The 20,562-nt window shown below is 41.9% G+C and overlaps 1 protein-coding gene and 1 pseudogene across 1 annotated transcript in view; one reads left to right on the plus strand and one right to left on the minus strand.

Moving 5' to 3' along the window:
* LOC138069278 (zinc finger protein 184-like) overlaps positions 1–20,562 on the plus strand; it is a 1,142,341-nt gene that overhangs the window by 640,208 nt on the left and 481,571 nt on the right. The gene's annotated exons all lie outside the window — the stretch shown is intronic.
* On the minus strand, positions 954–8,741 carry LOC138069637 (BOLA class I histocompatibility antigen, alpha chain BL3-7-like; annotated as a pseudogene).

Consider the following 20,562-nt stretch of genomic DNA (forward strand, 5'->3'; position numbering starts at 1 on the left):
GGACTCACTTGTCTTATCAGATATCCATCCCTGCGAAGCACTCAGCTAATGTAACAGTGGAATGGTCTCTGTCTCTTTTAAATTTTGTTTATTTTTGGCTGTGCTGGGTCTCTGTTGCTACATGCGGGCTTTCTCTAGTTTCAGAGAGCAGGGGCTACTCTCTAGCTGTGGTATGCGGGCTGCTCACTGCAGTCTCTTCTCTTGTTGTAGGTCAGGCCTCTGGATTGTGCAACTCAGCAGTTGTGGCCAAAGGCTTAGCTGCCCCACGGTTTGTGAGATCTTCCTATACCAGGGACCAAACTGGTGTTCCCCGCATTGACAGGCAGATTCCCAACTACTGGACGACCAGGGAAGCCCCAGGAGGGGCCTCTTAAAGCCTCAGCTGATGTGTGAGCTTAGAGGTAACAGCCAGAAATTTTGGGATGCTGTACTCCAGGATGCTGGATATTCAGTGAAAAATAACCAATATATAGCTGTGTTTTCCCACTGCTGTAATATTCCTGTGTTGCTCTGATGCTTCCTCATCCTGACCCCACCCTGGCCTCTCCTGATGCCCCTCCTCCCTCAAGGGAGATAAGGGGGATAAGAGAAAAGACACTTCCCCTCTGCATAGGAGTTAAGAAGAGGCTGAGTGATGAGTGTTGGGAGAACTTGTCCTCTTCCTCTTGAGAGAAACAGGAGCCACATACCTGGGCTCTCTTCCTTCCCAGGTTTCTCCCTTAATAAACCTGTCAGGTACTGTTTTCAGGTATTTACATAAATTAATTTAAATCTCATATGAATCCATGAGATAGGGACAGCTCTCAAGCCCATTTTGCAAACACGGAAACTGAGGTCTGTGGGGGTTTGACTGACTCTCAATTGGCTGAGCCACGCCTCTAAGGAAACTGACTGCTGAGCCCAAGTGTGTCCTAAGGTTTGTGTTGACTCCTGTACACTGTCCACTTGCCTCACTAAGGGTCACCTCCTCTGGGCCCTGACAGCTTCCCTTGCCCTCTGGGCTCTGACAGCTTCCCTTGCCCTCTGGGCTCTGAGACTGGCGGGGAGTCTGTTGTGTTTCCCACACTCACTACAGGTGGTCCCAGGGTCTGAAGTGACAGGAGAGTTGGGCCTATGTTGGCTGGTGGAGTGTGTTCGCTGGAGGTGGGGGAAGAGGGGCTCACATCAGGGCTGTGGGCCGTCAGCGGCGTTTGCATCCGGGTGTGAGCTGGGCTCTCCAGATGCTGAAGGGGGAAGACCAGCAGGGGCCGCGCAGGATATTTCACAGCCTGAAACACAGCCTCATGTGGACCCGAGGTCCCAGGGCTGTTCACTCTCCTTCCCATCTCACTGCCCTGACTGCTCTTCTTCCAACTGACTCCCTGGGAACACCTCTCCAAGGAGGGGTCTGGCCACACCCCTGCTCACCAGCACTTCCTCCCACCCTGCCTGCTGCTCCCTTCCGGGGCCTCCTGGATGGAGCGAGAGGAAAGCAACTGGGATCGCCAGAGAACTTGACATTATGCTGTAAAGAGAAAGCAGCATGTCTGTCTTCAAGAAAGGCAAGGGCTGCCTGAGGGGAGAACACTAAGTGGCTTCCTCTGAGCTGTTAGACTGGAGGCCTTAGTATTCTGCTGGCTGATGGTAGGGGGCTGACCTCAGTTTCGTGAAACAAAGATGTTTCCAGCCCAGCTGCTTCCTTCATCAGAGATCGCAAGCAGGGAAGACAAGGAGAAAGTCAGCCAGCAAGATGGGGTTTTGCTCTTCTGTGATCTAATCTCAGGAGTGATGTCCCTGTTGCCATATTCTACTGGTCAGAAGCAGGTCACAGCTTCCATCCACACTCAGGGGAGGAGAGTCCACAAGGTGTGAACCCAGGAGGCAGGGACACTTGTGTGCATCTCAGAGTGCGTCTGCACAGGGACGTTCCAGGTAAGAGAAGCAGGAGCACGAGGTAGTGAGCCCTACGCCCTGGACATGGTCACACGTGGGCTGCACAGTCACTGAACAATCTGTGTCACTGTGGGTCCACTTTGAGTAAGATAATCTGCAGAACTGATACAGTAAATCTGTATTCAAACATTGAGAAACTTCCAGAGCATTTTCCAAAGTGGCAGAATCATTTTATATTCCCACCAGCTTCCAATATCTCTACAGTTCCCAGGTGGCTCAGTGGTAAACAATCTGCCTGCCAAAGCAGGAGATGCAGGTTCAATACCTGGGTTGGGACAACACCGGAAGGAGGAAATGGCTACCCATTCCTGTATTCTTGCTGGGATAATCCCATGGACAGAGGAATCAGGTGGGCTATAATTTATGGTGGGAGCAAAGATTTGGACATGTTAATTGACTGAACATGTGTGCAGGCAATATCTCTACATCCTCCCTGATGATATGAATCTTGGTTTCTGGATTTTCAAGGAGGGGATGCCTCTTAGCTCCCCACACAAATAAGTTCTGGCTTATATTTCCTGTTATAGCTCATAAACTTGAGAAAATCAGAGGTAAGGTTTTTCCAGATTTGGCTGACACCCTGAGGATAAAAACAAATTTTCCCTCTGGAGTACTGCCCAAGTTTATTTATATTTTGTCCTAAATAATTATTTCCTTCATATTGTATTCATGGAAACTTTTCATACTTAATTACTTTTGTTTTGTTTCCCTGGAAGAGGTAGCCTTAAAATCAAGCCCACCATGTTACTGGAAATGGAATCTCCATGACTTATTTTTTCATCCCTGATATTTTTCTGGTGCCAGGGTAGGTTCCTAAATACAACTCCACCTGAACTAATGACACTTTTACCTCTTCTGTGAGCCATTGCTGGTTTCTGAGATGTTTGCTATCAGGTCACAATAAGAAACATACCGACATTGAAAGTGAGCATAAGCAAGTAAACTACTTTATTTCAATCCACACTGGTAACTGCCAGCATCAGAATCCGACAGGTTTTTTTTTTTTTTTTTTAAATCACGATTGAGTCTTATCTCAGCAAGCACAGTTAGTAGCTGCTGAGAATGAAAAGTTCAAGATGAAGTTATCTCAACCATTCCAGAAAACACCCAGACTCCAACTGTACAAGAGGAGTGTGAAGAGAAAGAGCTTGTGGAAACAGATGTGGCAGATGTGGAGGTGAAGGTCATAGAACTGGTCATGTCACAAGCAAATGTGTCGAGAGCAAACGTTGTCCCAGCACTGAAGAACAATAGTCATGATATTGTATATGCTAACATGGAATTAACAATGTAGCCATCTGGAAAAAGGACATTCTTTGGTATTTCAAAAGAGTAACTGTAGCTGGGCTTGATATTTGTGCTGTTTCTATCAAAAAAGTTTTGGCTTCTTGTTGGATGAAAAAAAAGAAAAAATGTCATTGGATCTGCTAAGATAGTTGAATTGTTAGCTCTCCATGGACCAAGTCCCCATTGTTTAGGTAGAAATATATTCAGGCACCCGCTCTGGCACCAGAAAAATAGCAGGAGTGAAAATATATGTCATGGAGAGTCCATTTCCAGTAACATGGTGGGCTTGGTTTTAAGGCTTCCTCTTCCAGGAAAACAAATAAAACTAATAAAGTACAAAATGTTTCCATAACTACGAGATGAAGGAAATAATTGTTTCGGCCAAAATATAAATGTGGTAGTTTGGTGAAATTAGTAGTTTGGTGTGTGAACTAGTAATTTTTTAAGACTTTGATGGGGGTCACAAACAGATAAACTGATAAATATTGTGTATAATGTCTCCAGTAAGATGTTCATGTACAAGGGAATTATAAAGCAATATAAAATATCAGTATATACACACAAAGACACACATACATGGGCTTTCCTCTTTGCTCAGGAGTAAAGTAACTGTAGTGCATGAGCTGCAAGAGATGAGAGTATGGTCCCTGGGTTGGGAAGATCCCCTGGAGGAGGACATGGCAACCCACTCCAGTATTCTTGCCTGCAGAATCCCATGGACAGAGGAGCCTGGTAGGGAACAGTCCATAGGGTTGCAGGAGACATTCATAACTGAAGTGACTTAGCACACATGCATGTATTTATATATCGAACCCATGCAGACCTATAGATATTGGCTTTTTAATCCTAGAAAGAGACAAAGGCAAGGAAAGGACATTTTGAGTAATTATTTCATCATTCGAAAATGGACTCCACTTATCTAGAATATAAACTAAAGTAGACAGAAGCTAGATCGCATCACAGAACATTAGAGAAGTGAAAGATGTCATATGTTAGGTACTCATTCATCCAGCCAAACCCAAGTGCCTAGAATGTACTAGATTAAGTTCTGGTCTAGATCCTTGGTCCAAATACATTTTCCCTATCGCTTACCCTCACCTCTGGGACTTCCTTGGTGGCTCAGTGGTAAATAATCTGTCTGTCAAGCAGGACCCGGGTCCAATCCCTGAGTCAGGAAGATCCCCTGGAGGAGGAAATGGTGTCCCCACTCCAGTATTCTTACTTGGAAAATCCCATGGACATAGGTGCTGTGCAGGCTATATAGTCCATGGGGTCCCAAAGCGTCAGACATGACTTAGAGACTAAACAATGACAATCCTCACCTCTACCTCCAAATCTATACCCGCTTCCCAACTGAAGGGAATTTCACACGTAAACATTTTGGTCAGAGTCTGAGATCATCTCCTACCATGAAGGAGAAAAGCTTGTTTCCTAAACATTTCTGCAGGTGGACATGGCACTAGATTCCTCCAGTCACATGGACTGCAAATAAGGACACAGTGAGACAGAGAGAATTAAGATCATGGCATCTGGTCCCATAACTTCATGGCAAATAGATGGGGAAACAGTGGAAACAGTGGCTGACTTTATTTTGGGGGGCTCCAAAATCACTGCAGATGGTGACTGCAGCCATGAAATTAAAAGACACTTACTCCTTGGAAGAAAAGTTATGACCAACCTCGACAGCTGTTAAAAAACAGAGACATTACTTTGCCAACAAAGGTCCATCTAGTCAAAGCTATGGTTTTTCCAGTAGTCATGTATGGAAGTGAGAGTTGGACTATAAAGAAAGCTGAGTGCAGAAGAATTGATGCTTTTAAACTGTGGTGTTGGAGAAGACTCTTGAGAGTCCCTTGGACTGCAAGGAGATTGAACCAGTCCATCCTAAAGGAAATCAGCCCTGAGTATTCATTGGAAAGACTGATGCTGAAACTCCAATGCTTTGGCCACGTGATGCAAATAACTGACTCATTTGAAAAGACCCTAATGCTGGGAAAGATTGAAGGCAGGAGGGGAAGGGGATGACAGAGGATGAGATGGTTGGAAAGCATCTCTGACTCGATGGCCATTAATTTGAGTAATCTCCGGGAGTTGATGATGAACAGGGAAGCCTGGCGTGCTGCAGTCCATTGGGTCACAAAGAGTCAGACACGACTGAGTGATGAACTAAAGTGAACTGAGACAGAGAGGCTGACACCACGCTGAAGGTTTTGACCTGCACAGCGTAAATAGCAGTAGTGTCATTGAGTTGCCAGGGGCAGCAGAGACAGCAGGGTTAGCACCAGAGTCCATCCTCCAGCTCAGGGAGTGTCTGTTTTGTGAACAGAGGCTTCTGCTCCCCGTGCAGGGGCAGTAGTTCCCAGGTGGTTCCCCACCTGGGAGAGACTGTGGATGCTGAACTCACTGTGAATCTTCAGGCTGTTCTGTGACTTTTCCTGAAATAAAATAAAACCACAGATCTCACTCTCTTTCTTTCCTTTGCACCAAATTGAAATCCTTTTTCTTCCCATGAAGAACTTCATAAGGCTATCATGTAGGGAAACTTTCAGAGATTTTTTCCTGTGCTTTATTGAGATATGATTGATATAAAATATTGAGTAAGTGTACAACCTGTGATTTGATGCTTTTCTCTATTGCAAAATGATCAGCACCACAACGATCAGCACCACAACTTTAGCTTACACCTGTATGATGTCACATAATTACCATTTCCTTTTTGTGCTGAGAACATTTATATCTGCTCTGTTAGCAACTCAGAGACTTTATGATATCAGACTACTTTCTAAAACGTCCAGCTGCTTATCTTTCTTGGAAGAGAAAACATGTATCTCCCAGAAAATGTCTTAACTTTTTCTTCCCGTTTAAGTGTGGATTTAAGCCCTTCCCCATCCTGATCACTCTCTGATCACAAGCCCCAGTGGATCCAAACCTGACTGAGCATCAGGACTGCTTGTCAGGTTTCTTACAAAATACTCAGGTCTTCTCCAAGACCAAACATCTAAGAGTGTTGGGCACAGAGTCCAGGAATCCCTTATGAACAAGTCCTACAGGGAAGGCTGATGCACAGCCATGTGGGAATCCTGGCCTATATTCTCACTACTAAATCTGTGATCTGAAAGCCAGCAGCATCAGCCACAAACTTGTTATGAATGTAGATTCTCAGGCTCTACTCCCGACTGTCTAGATGCTGTCTAGACCAGCATCTCCAGCCCGGTCACTGCACTATTTCCTACAGTTTCCTTTAGTACATCAGTCACCCTTCACCTCCTAATTATGTACAGCAACCAGACTGATGCTTCTAAAGGGGAGTCACAATGGATTGTCTTCTGTTTACACCATCTTACGAATCCACATCTTACTCAGATGACATTAACACCCTTCTAATATCATCTAGGTCTGTATGATCCGGCAAAACATGGGATCTAATCTCAGTTCCTCATTAGGCCAGCCACACCTGCCTTCTGGCTCTTCCTTGAATGCAGACACTTTCCTGCCCTTGTGCATTTGCACAGGAGACTCCCCTGCCCAGAGAGAACTTCCTCCAGACATCCATGTGGACATGATGTGGTCAGAACCCACAGGAGAGAAACTAGAGAAGGAATTTTGAGGAAGGTGAGCCCCCCATGGCCTCTTGCCTGCACCCTGGCAAGGGTCTCAGGAATCACATCCCCTCTGTACCTACTTGCAGCCAGAGTGTAGCTCCCTCCTTTTTCACCTGCAAGAAGCAAACATCAAGTGAGAGGCCATAGAGAAGACTAAATCATGAGATCCTAGAGGAACTCCCTAGTGCTGGACCCCACAGAACTTTTGGGAACTGTGACCAAAATCCAGGACAAAATCAGGAGAATGAAGAAAGGTGCTGTTGAGGGGACTGGACCGACTGCCCTTCTGGAGGTCTGTCCTCGGCAGGGACCCTCCCCTCTGATTGTCACATGCTGAGAGACAGGCCCCCAACTGAAATTACAAAGTGAATAATCTGTCTTTCATTTCACATGTACTTTACAAAAGGGTCAGTGTTAGCATTAGCTCAGACTCCACATGTGTATGTGGAGGGTACTTTCCAATAATTAGGCAGGTAAGCATTTACTTGGGTTTGAAACTCCCAGTGAGACAAGAAAACTCAGATGCCCCCATCCCTTCCCTACCTGAGCACTTCTTCCTCCAGATCTCAGCTCCAGTGACCACGAGTAGAACCAAGCTAACAATGATTCTATGTTGGGGACGGTGAGCTGAGGAGGTTCTGTGGAGGAAAGAGAAGGGGCCCAGACTTCAGGTTTGAGTCCTGACCTTGCTGAAGGGGTCCAGAAAGGCTTCAGCTTTATCTGAGAAGAAGCTCCACCCCAGCCTCCTCGTTACCCCATCTCCGTGTGAGGGTCTCTTGAAGCCCCTTGTGCTGCTCTTCTCCAGAAGGGACCATTAGGGCTGCCCACAACTTGAAGCTTCCATTCCCTGAAGGTCTTGTCTCCACAAGCTCCATGTCCTGGGTCTGGTCCTCCGTGTCACGCTGCCAGGTCAGTGAGATCTCTTCAGGGTAGATGCCCAGGGCCCAGCACCTGAGGGGGACCTCACGGTCAGGGATGGGGTGCTGGGTCACATGTTTCTTTGGAGGGTCTGTGGAGGATGAATCAGAAAATTCCCATTTAGTGTTACTTCCATGGGTCCCTGAAGCAGCATCCTGTGATCATCCTGAGAATAAACAGGACAATGGGTTTGAAAAAAGCAGCACAAACACTAGACACCAGCCTGGACTCGGAGGTCTGGGCATGTTCCTGAGTCATTGGGAAGTTCTGGAGTCAGGGTGAGAGCCAAGGTAGGAGGCACTATGTAAGGGAGTGAATACAGAGTCATGGTCCTGACTTGGGTGGAGGCTGAATGACTCAGAAAAGCTGGGTCAGGCCTCCAAACATGTTCTCAGGGTGAGAACTGGCCCTGAGAGACAGTCATGGTTCACAAGATGGCACCCAGGGGGAAGGGGCACCGCTGACCAGTTATCTCAGGGATGGGTTCCTGCTTCTTCCCCAAAGAGACTGGATTCCTTAATTGTCCTTCAGAGAAGTGGGGCCACTGGCGAGTCACTCTCTTGTACAGAATATGAAAACCTGGGTGGATTCCTCCCTCTGCTGACAGGAATCGGGGCGCTGTTTCCACATTGACCCCACTTTCTTCTCATGGGAAGCCAGGATCAGCCCTAGCGGGGATCAGGGAGGCCCCGCGCCCCTCATACATGCGCGCAGCAGCGTGTCCTTCCTGTTCTCCAGGGGTCTGTGGAGCAACCCTCCGCAGTCCCCATCCAGGTAGTTCCTACTGTTCCCCACAGCACCGCCGTGCTCAGGCTTGAGCTTGGAGATCTGAGCCGCCGTGTCCACTGTGGTCCAGAAGCACAAGTCCTCATTCAGGACAAGGTAATTGTTGCCATCGTAGGCGATCTGACCGAACCTGAGGCAATAACTTTTCAAACATGCAATTATACCTCTTCCAGAAGATGACTGGGAGATGGGTGTTTCTCTCTGTTCCCTCCACATTGAGCCCTGGGTGGGCAGGTGCAGGTAGCCAGTTACAGGCTGTTTCTTTTTTTGCTACTGTCCTGTTGGACCCAGGAACGCAGGCCACTGAACCAGGTGATCAAGGAGTGTGCCCTCTGGCAGCAACCACAACACCTGGGCAGCCATATGTGTGCACAAACTCTTCACAGAGACACTGGTGACCTGGGGTGGGACAGAGGGAGGGCATGATGATGGCACCTGTTGGCTTCTCAGGTGTTTGGTGAAGATTGCAGTTGACCCCTAGATATGTGTTAGAAGTCTTAGCTTTTAAGATAAGGAAATAGGCTTTTTTCAGGGACAAGGTGGAGGTTTCAGTCTGTGTCTGTGTCCTGTGCCCTGGAGAGATAGCCTCAGTGAGTCTGGGTGAGCCTGTTTCTCAGTTCCTTATAGTCTCATGGATTTCATGGACACAAACTACATTGACTTTCAGAGATATGTTTTGGAGGCCCATGTCTTAGGTGTAAGTCTTCAAAGTGAGGGTCCCAGATGTGGGAGACATTGTTTCTCAGGGAGAAACTGGCAGTGGTGATTCCTTCCTGATTGTATATGTGGAACCTGATTGTATAATGTATAACCATTGGGGAAAAGGTCAAAGGTAATCAAGACCTCTCTATACTATCTTTAAACCTTTCTGTTAATCTGCAACTATTTCAAAATAAAAAGTTTTTTTAAAGGACTTGAGTAGAACAAGAACTAGAGAATGAGAAAAAGAGGGACAGAGAAACACAAAGCAAAACAAAAATGGTATACCTAAACCCCATAGGTAGAGATTTTGTGTCTGCATCTTTTAATGATTTACTTTTTCATCGCCTAATGATTTTAGTGTGGGGTTTTTCTGTGTGTAGGATTCACCCAGCTTTTCTACATTTCTTTTAGAAGCAGTTTTCTGTGTATAATTGCAGATTCATTGTGCCCATAGAAGGAAGGGAGATCTGGAGTCTGTATGTCATGAGTGAACAGGAACTTTCTAGCCTTTTGAGCAGCTTCCTCTCTCCTCTCTCTTGTTGCCATTTTAGATTATGCTTTCAGTGTAATATATTCCAATATAAAATAAGAATTTTAAAAAATAGCATAGGAAAAATGCATGTAATTGCAAATAAGCATTTTTCAGTTCAGTTCAGTTACTCAGCGGACTCTTTGTGACCCCATGGATTGCAGCAAGCCAGGCTTTCCTGTCCATCACCAATTCCCAGAGCCTACTCAATCTCGTGTCCATCTCGTTGGTGATGCCATCCAAACATCTCATCCTCTGTGGTCCCCTTCTTCTCCCACCTTCAATCTTTCCCAGCATCAGGGTCTTTTCAAATGAGTGAGTTCTTCACATCAGGTGGCCAAAGTATTGTAGCTTCAGCTTCAACATCAGTCCTTCCAATGCATATTCAGGGCTGATTTCCTTTAGGATGGACTGGTTGGATCTCCTTGCAGTCCAAGGGACTCTCAAGAGTCTTCTCCAACACCACAGTTCAAAAGCATCAATTCTTCAGCCCTCAACATTCTTTATAGTCCAACTCTCACATCCATACCTGACTACTGGAAAAATCATAGCTTTGACTAGATGGACCTTTGTTGGTAATGTCATGTCTCTGCTTTTTAATATGCTATCTAGGTTGGTCATAGCTTTTCTTTCTTTCTTTTTTTTTTTGTTTTCTTTCTTTTTTAAAATATTTTTAAAATTTTACTTTATTTTACTTTACAGTACTGTATTGGTTTTGCCATACATCAGCATGAATCTGCCACAGGTGTACACGTGTCCCCAATCCTGAACCCCCCTCTCACCTCCCTCCCCATACCATCTCTCTGGGTCATCCCAGTGCACAAGCCCCAAGCATCCTGTATCCTGGCTCAAACCTAGACTGGTGATCTTCCAAGGACCAAGTGTCTTCTATTTCATGGCTGAAGTCACCATCTACAGTGATTTTGGAGCCCCCCAAAATAAAGTCTCTGACTTTTTAAATTGTTTCCCCACCTATTTGGCATGAAGTGATGGGACCAGATGCCATGATCTTAGTTTTCTGAATGTTGACCTTTAAGCCAACTTTTTCACTCTTCTCTTTCACTTTCATCAAGAAGCTCCTTAGTTCCTCTTCACTTTCTGCCATAAGGGTGGTATCATCTGCATATCTGAGGTTATTGATATTTCTCCCAGCAGTCTTGATTCCAGCTTGTACTTCATCCAGCCCAGCTTTTCTCATGATGTATTCTGCGTATAAGTTAAATAAGCACAGTGACAATATACAGCTTTGACATAGTCCTTTTCCAATTTGGAACCAGTCTATTGTTCCATGTCCAGTTCTAACTGTTGCTTCTTGACATGCATACAGATTTTCAGGAGGCCAGTCAGGTGGTCTGGTATTCCCATCTCTTTCAGAATTTTCCACAGCTTGTTGTGATCCACACAGTCAAAGGCTTTGGCATAGCCAAAAAAGCAAAAGTAGATATTTTTCTGGAACTTTCTTGCCTTTTCCATGATCCAGCAGATGTTGGCACTGTTGATCTCTGGTTCCTCTGCCTTTTCTAAAACCAGCTTGAATATCTGGAAGTTCACGTTTCACTTATTGTTAAAGTCTGGCTTGAAGAATTTTGAGCATTACTTTGCTAGCATGTGAGATGAGTGAAATTGTGCAGTGGTTTGAACATTCTTTGGCATTGCCTTTCTTAAGGATTGGAATGAAAACTGACCTTTTCCAGTCCTGTGGCCACTACCTGAGTTTTCCATATTTGCTGGAATATTGAGTGCAGCACTTTCACAGCATCATCTTTTAGGATTTGAAATAGTTCATCTGGAATTCTATCACCTCCACTAGCTTTGTTCGTAGTGATGCTTCCTAAGGCCCACTTAACTTCACATTCCAGGATGTCTGGCTCTTGGTGAGTGATCACACCATCATGATTATCTGGGTCATAAAGATCTTTTTTGTCCAGTTCTTCTGTGTATTCTTGCCACCTCTTCTTAATATCTTCTGATTCTGTTAGGTCCATACCATTTCTGTCTTTTATTGTGCTCAGTTTTGCATGAAATGTTCCCTTAGTATCTCTAATTTTCTTGAAGAGGTCTCTAGTCTTTCCCATTCTATTATCTTCCTCTATTTCTTTGCACTGATCACTGAGGAAGGCTTTCTTATCTCTCCTTGTTATTCTTTGGAACTCTGATTCAAATGGGTATATCTTTCCTTTTCTCCTTTGCCTTTAGCTTCTCTTCTTTTCACAGCTATTTGTAAGGTTTGTCAGACAACCAATTTACCTTTTTGCATATCTTTTTCTTGGGGTGGTCTTGATCTTGTACAATGTCACAAACGTCCATCCATAATTCTTCAGGCACTCTGTCTATATCAGATCTAATCCATTGAATCTATTTGTCATGTCCACTGAATAAACATAAGGGATTTGATTTAGGTCATATCTAAATGGTCTGGAAAAGGTCAGTTTTCATTCCAGTCCTTAAGAAAGGCAATGCCAAAGAATGTTCAAACCACTGCACAATTTCACTCATCTCACATGCTAGCAAAGTAATGCTCAAAATTCTTCAAGCCAGACTTTAACAATAAGTGAAACGTGAACTTCCAGATATTCAAGCTGGTTTTAGAAAAGGCAGAGGAACCAGAGATCAACAGTGCCAACATCTGCTGGATCATGGAAAAGGCAAGAAAGTTCCAGAAAAATATCTACTTTTGCTTTTTTGGCTATGCCAAAGCCTTTGACTGTGTGGATCACAACAAGCTGTGGAAAATTCTGAAAGAGATGGGAATACCAGACCACCTGACTGGCCTCCTGAAAATCTGTATGCATGTCAAGAAGCAACAGTTAGAACTGGACATGGAACAATAGACTGGTTCCAAATTGGAAAAGGACTATGTCAAAGCTGTATATTGTCACTGTGCTTATTTAACTTATACGCAGAATACATCATGAGAAAAGCTGGGCTGGATGAAGTACAAGCTGGAATCAAGACTGCTGGGAGAAATATCAATAACCTCAGATATGCAGATGATACCACCCTTATGGCAGAAAGTGAAGAGGAACTAAGGAGCTTCTTGATGAAAGTGAAAGAGAAGAGTGAAAAAGTTGGCTTAAAGGTCAACATTCAGAAAACTAAGATCATGGCATCTGGTCCCATCACTTCATGCCAAATAGATGGGGAAACAGTGGCAGACCTTATTTTTGGGGGGCTCCAAAATCACTGCAGATGGTGAATGCAGCCATGAAAGTAAAAGACACTTACTTCTTGGAAGAAAAGGTATGACCAACCTAGACAGCATATTAAAAAGCAGAAACATTACTTTGCCAACAGAAGTCCATCTAGTCAAGGCTATGGTTTTTCCAGTAGTCATGTATGGCTGTGAGAGTTGGACTATAAAGAAAGCTGAGTGCTGAAGAATTGATGCTTTTGAACTGTGGTGTTGGAGAAGACTCTTGAGAGTCCCTTGGACTGCAAGGAGATCCAAACAGTCCATCCTAAAGAAAATCAGTCCCGAGTGTTCACTTGAAGGACTGATATTGAAGCTGAAACTCCAAAACTTTGGCCACCTGATACGAAGAACCCACATTTGAAAAAACCCTGATGCTGGAAAAGACTGAAGGCAGAGGAGAAGGGGACTACAGAGGATGAAATGGTTGGATGGCATCACCGACTCAATGGACATGAGTTTGAGTGAACTCCTGGAGTTGGTGATGGACAGGGAGGCCCAGCACGCTGCTGTCCATGGGACAGCAAAGAGTCAGACATGTCTGAGCGACTGAACTGAACTTACCTGAATGGTCTGGTGGTTTTCCCTTTCTTCAATTTAAGTCTGAATTTGGCAATAAGGAGTTCATGATCTGAGCCATAGTCAGCTCCTGGTCTTGGTTTTGCTAACTGTATAGAGATTCTCCATCTTTGGCTGCAAAGAGTATAGTCAATCTGATTTCAGTATTGACCATCTGGTGATGTCCATGTGTAGAGTCTCCTCTTGTGTTGTTGGAAGAGGGTGTTTGCTATGACCAGTGCGTTCTCTTGGCAAAACTCTGTTAGCCTTTGACCTGCTTCATGTTGTACTCCAAGGCCTAATTTGTCTGCTTCTCTTGACTTCCTCCTTTTGCATTCCAGTCCCCTATAATGAAAAGGACATCTTTTTTGGGTGTTAGTTCTTGAAGGTCTTGTAGGTCTTTATAGAACCATTCAACTTCAGCTTCTTCAGCATTACTGCTTGGGACATAGACTTGGATTACTGTGACATTGAGTGGTTTGCCTTGGAAGTGAACAGAGATCATTCTGTCATTTTTGAGATTGCATCCAAGTACTGCATTTTGCACTCTTTTGTTGACTCTGATGGCTGCTCCATTTCTTCTAAGGGGTTCTTGCTCACAGTAGTAGATATAATGGTCATCTGAGTTAAATTCACCAATTCCAGTCCATTTTAGTTCGCTGATTCCTAAAATTTTGATGTTAACTCTTGCCATCTCCTGTTTGACCACTTCCAATTTGCCTTGATTCATGGACCTAACATTCCAGGTTCCTATGCAATATTGCTCTTTTCAGCATCGGACTTTACTTCCATATTCCGTCACATCCACATCACATTCTAGATAATGTGAAATTATTATCCAACATTATTTTTCCAAGATGGAAATGGGAAGAAATGTTAATTGCAGGTCTGTAATTCCCTCCATCTCTGGACACCCTATGCAATACTAATCTTTACTCGCCCTCCTTGTAAATATTACAATGGGATTTAACTCATAGAGAGATTACTGAGAAAATTCTACTCTAAGAGTATTTTAAGGAAAAGATAATTTCTCCCTATGTGTAGAATGTTATTTAAAAAAAATGTATTTTATGGTTCTATGGGAAATGCTTGGCTGTAGCAAGTAAATTAGTTACAGAAGATCTGTATACTTGTCTGATTAATGACATATAAAAACTAAGATACTTCAAACCTAAATAACTTTCCCTGAGATAGCTTATGCTACTAATTAGAAGTTGTCTATTACTCTGGAAGAAAGTGTGTTCCAGGGGGGAAAAGAGATTTTGTGTTTTTTGAAGCTGCTTTTGATGGCTACGGCCAAAGCTTTCCATGGACAGATGCTAACTGTTCCTGCCTTTTGCCTGTATAGTCAAGTATATAAGTTGTTTTGAAATTAGTTGATCTTCAAACTTCAAAACACACAATACTCATCAAGTTTCCTTCAGTTTACTTTAACAATTATAGCTATCTTGTTTAACTCAGTCATGTGGAAATAAATGCAAAATTGAGTTGAACTTAAACCATAGAAGTTTCATTACCTGGAGGGAGGGTACGGGGAGGGAGGTGGGAGGGGGGTTCAGGATGGGGAATACATGTGTGCCCGTGGCGGATTCATGTTGATGTGTGGCAGAACCAATACAATATTGTAAAGTAATTAGCATCCAATTAAAATAAATAAATTAAAAAAAGTCAATAATATTTCTGTTTGTTTATGTAAATCATTACAACTTTCAGATAGAATTTGAACAATGTCATAGAGGACTGGTAGTTTTTCCTCAGCCATATTAGAAGTTTGGGAGTAAAATGTGGTGGTTGACCTTTAATATATTTACCTTAAAGATTAGATAGGAACTGCCTAATTGGAACTCTGTGATTCCTTAAAAGTTGGTTATGAATATTAGATAAAAATTAATTTACTTTTAAAATTAAGTAACTGAATGAGTTCTTATTTATATATGGATAATTATTTTTGCAATTGCATAAAAATAATCTCAAGTGTTTAGTAAAATATCTAAAACATTAAATGAGGAGAGTTAAGGTAACTGGGAAGTCAAGGGAATTATCTGACCTCTGTCTTTTATAACTTATGAGAAGTTATAAAAGAGGCAGATTAGGTATCCTCTTGCATTCTCCTTGATATTCATTTTCTCTGAGGATTGTCATCTCTGGGCAGCTAGGCAACATCAGCTAATTAACAGTACAGGACATACATTCCTCAGAGACTTCAGTCAGGTAAACAGTTTTCACCAGACCAGTTTTACTGCAGTTTCATACCAATCTCATGCTTTCATAATGAGCTCTCCATCATAGAACCAAGACCTTATGTTCAGAAGGAATCCTGAGAGTTTGAAATTGCCTTTGTATGTCATCCTACCAGCTAGACACAATGCTGATCTTCAGTATCGTGTGAAGGTATTTGAAGTTATCAAGAGAAAGCATCTTCTTGTTTAAGGAAATTTAAGGACTTTCCAATTCCAAGTTAGTAGAGTCAACTGGTATACCCATTTCATAAAACCTGCGTCCTTAGTCTATATACACAAGTTCCAATGTCCAGTACTGTATTAAAGGCAGGAACTGGAAATGACATAGGGAATGAGCTTAGGACACTCACATAAGGGGAATAAGACTGAGAGGACAAGAACTCAATCTCTGTGGTACTTTAGGAATTGGTAAGTTAGTTTGTTTTCAGTTGCAAGTGTTCCTTAAAGGCTAAATTGAGTAACATACATGTTAAGTTGGCAAAAGAAACAGAAACACCTATAGAAATTCACCAAATTTAAGAACTAAACTGAAGTGTTCCTTATGGAAGCCAACTTTGTGTTCCTAGGCATTTCATCCTATTTTAGTATATTTGTTGTGTCTCAATATGGATATATGAAACAATTTAAATTCAGGATATTTGGCTGTCATAAAACATGTCCTTCAGTAATTGAATAATAGCATATATGTGAATGTGAACATATTAGACTGTACACTTTCATTTTTTCCTCAGCTCCTATTTGCTGTGAAATTGCAGAATGTTTCTTAAAGTATATTGTCAATATCTGTAGTTTTAAAATGCTCATTTTCTCAAAGAAATGAACTTAAGTAATCTTCCAAATGCTAGTTTGACAGTTACAACAGTGAATGTCCATTTCGTGGTTATTGTGTCAATGCATTTTTGAATTTATTGTTAATGAAAAACGATCATTCTTCAACTGAGGAGAAATACCAATTTGAGAGGAGAAACGTGGACCAGAAAAGGTGATCTGAATGTTTAATTTATTGGTGAATAAGGCAAATGACAATTTTTTTGATGGCCTTGCACTGAGGTGATGTATATTGTATACTGGCGACTGTCCTTTCATCCTTGTACACACTTATGAATGGACTCTACATTTTGTATGAATGGACTCTAGGTTTTGTATGAATGCTTTTGGTGTCCAGTTCAGGTCTTTTCTACTGGCTGGTGGGTGCACTGGTCCACACCATATTTGTCATGAGTATTGACCGATAGCTTCAGAGCCCATTCCTTCTTCAGAAAATTGCCATCAGTTGAATGGGAGCCACATTACCAGGAGGTCTCCTGAACTTGGTTGGGGCAGCTTGCAGTCAATGACAGATCCTTGGGATATATAAAAGACCGCCTTTGGGTCAAGTGAAGCTACATCTGACACAATGCACGCTCAACAGCTTGTTATTCTGTATACTAGTAACTAGTCACATTTAAATGACTAGGTATTTAAATTAACCTGAATTAAATTTAAACTTCAGTTCCTTAGCTGCCACCCTTGAAATGTTCAGTTAGCAACATGTGGGTAGCAGTGATTGTATTAGTGAAGACAGAATACTTTTTATCAGCAGATAGTTTTTGGAGAGTCCTGTTTCAGATTTCTCTGGGACCAGGCTTATGCTATTCCATTTGCGATCACATCCTTGCTTAGCAGCATTGTCCACTCTATTTTGCTCTTTGATTCTCTTTATCCTGAGAACATTCGATTAATTAACAGCTTGCAAAGGAATTCCTACTTTAGCCTCTCCTTCCCAACCTGGCCAAACGTTGTCCATATTGATTAGAACTGTTATTTCTGATACCATGATAGATCCACTTGCTCCTCATTTATAAGTCCTTCGCTGCCATTAGGGACCAGTCCTAATGTATTGGAGTTAAGCTGAGACAGAAGGATTATTAAGGCAAAGGTGATTCAGTTATGGCTCTGAGGTTGCAGGGATTTTGTCTGCACCTTTTCAGGATTCCTTGAGGAACTGGATAGGGCAGAGTTTGAACTTTAAATTTATCAGTGAATGTTGCATGATTTGGGATCTCTTAAAGAGACATTATCTTGAGATCTTTTGTCTTTAAAATGTTTGGTTTGCAGAGCAAGTAGCTAGTTTTCTTGAAATACTGCTTCCACTAAAATTTTAGTTATATTATGTGTCAGTAATATACAGTTATTGTAATTGTAAATATACCTCTAGCACTGATATGTGTCTGTATTAAGCATTTAACCTCTCTCATTTGATGTCTCTTCTCTTAATTAGTATAGTAGAATTGTGTTCTTGTGACATATAATTTCTATTATATTCTTTAAAAAATAATTGTTATGTAAGATGTCATCTTTATTTTGTAGAATCTGTTCAATTTTACCTACTTAATATTTTCTATATGTACATACATATACTTTGATTTTTTCATTTATTTCACTTTTGTATCCAAGTATTTATTGATATGTAGCTTGTATAGCAGAATTTGCCTATTTCATGTCATATCATGATGGTTACCAAGGATAGTATTGTTGTTCCTGTAGCTAGGATGAATGTGCTTAATATTTCTAGTTTTTATTATTTATGCAGTTTGTCTCATACATATCAGTATTCCTTATTGTGTTAGGTCTGTTGATATGTATTTTAACTAGATGATACTTCCCAATTAAAAAGCAGAATTCTTTAAATGTGGTAGCAAGGAGATAAAAATTCCCCACTTAACCTCAGCCAAATAATATCCCTTACATTGCCTTCTGTGGTGGTGCAAACAGCTTTAGGAAGGGTGGGTGCTGAGTAGGGAAGGAGCAAGGGATTGGCGTGACCCAGGCCAGCAGAATGTACTCTTGAGATCATTGCGATGATGCATCTTGCACCTTGAAGTTTCCCATATCTGGTGTCCTCAGGAAGGGATAACTTCCTGAATTTCTTTAGCGAAAATATATTTAAAGAAGCAAATATGACATTGGTATCTTAATTACCTTCCAGTGTAATCCCCCCTTGGACTGGAATCATTTGTAACATACAAAGAAATTACATTCTTTTTTTCTGTTTTAGTTGGTGTTGTTTTTGTTTGTTATCTGACATTAAATTTTTCAGTCTAAAATCATTGATTTTTAGACCTGTCAGATACCTGGTCATTCAGCATCCCTTTTCTAATAAATGAATATTATTCTGTATAATTGCAAATGGTTTGAAAAACTTCATCTTGATAGGATTTTATCTTTTATCACCTGCCTTTCTGGTCCTTATCAATATGATGATAAAATATATTATCATTTTGTTACACTGGTCCATTTTTGTATTGGTGTTTTCCTTTGATGAAATAACATTTTATATTTGCCCGTCACTTTGGTGAATACTTCTTTTATTAGGCACATTTAGAAAAATTTTCCAGCAGTTCATCCAGGATGAATGTGTCAGTATTTGTATATATGTTCATGAGACTGAACCATAGGTTGTATTTGCCCTTCTGAGCAGGTGTGAGTCAGGGAATATATCCTGTCATTGCACATTTAGACTGTCAAAATTTTATAATTCTATTATAAATTTTTTTCTATATAAACTTCTGTTGTGAATACCACAGATCACATTCTTATAAGAAATCAAAGGAAGAATGAAATCTTATGAAACTGTAAACCCTGCCATCTGCAGTGGTGTCCTCTGAATTTTAATATATTCATGTCTGGCAATAAAGCAATGTGTTTGCTAAGAACACAAGCTTTGATATCAAAGAGGCCTAGTTTTTGTTTACAAATTTAGGATTTTAATAATCTTGGCTAAGCTGCTTAACCACTTTAATCTATCTCTTCCAATATAGAAGGGTAACAGTAATAAATGTCAAACATTTTTTTGGAGATAGTTGAGATTATGCATGTAAAAGTTGTAGTGCATATCAAACAATCAACGATACCAACAGTGTTGGCATTATTATTATTATTTTCAAAAATATTTCTTTATTTGCTCATTTAATTTTTGACTGCATTGGATCTTGGTTGCTGCTCACAGGCTTTCTCCAGTTGCAGCAAGCAGAGGCTACTCTCTAGTTGTGGTGCGCCGGCTTCTCACTGTGTTTTCTCTTGTTGTGGAGCACAGACTCTAGGTGCACGAGCTTCAGTAGTTGCGGTGCAGGAGACAGTAGTTGCAGTGGATAGGTATAGCTGCCCTGCGTATGTGCAATCATAGTTGTCCTGCTCATGTGGGATCTTCCTTGACCGAGGATCAAACCTGTGTCCTTTACATTGCATGGCAGACTCTTCACCACTCCACCACCAGGGAATTCCAGCATTCTTAGCTATAAGTAGCATATCTTTCCAGCCTTCAAATTTTGGATACTTTGATTTTTCAAACTTTAAATGTGAGAATTTTTAATTAAGTATTGTTTTTGGAGGTGTGTGAACTAGTGCTCTTCCATGCTGTTCTGTGTTAAGTTAGATTAGCTTACTCCTTCTCATACATGATGTATTAAATTTCTATTAGGTGTACTTTTTATATTTCAAACTATCTGATTTTTTTTTCTGTCCTTACCACTAAATTATGGGACATTGAGGATATTTATGCCATCGATGAAGGAATATTCCCCAGGGCCCCTCCACCACTTCCTCTTCTTTCATTTGACTCTCTGTGGTTGTTGTTCAGTTGCTCAGTCATATTGGACTTTACAACCCTAGGAATTGCAGCATGCCAGGCTTCCCTGTCTTTCACCATCTCAAGTTCATGCCCATTGAGTCAATGATGCCATCCAACCATCTCTTCCTCTCTTGATACCTTCTCCTCCTGTGCTCAATCTTTCCCAAAATCAGGGTATTTTCCAATGAGTTGGCTCTTTGTGTCAGATG

Source organism: Capricornis sumatraensis, chromosome 22 (genome assembly GCF_032405125.1).
Source record: "Capricornis sumatraensis isolate serow.1 chromosome 22, serow.2, whole genome shotgun sequence".
Lineage (NCBI taxonomy): Eukaryota > Metazoa > Chordata > Mammalia > Artiodactyla > Bovidae > Capricornis > Capricornis sumatraensis.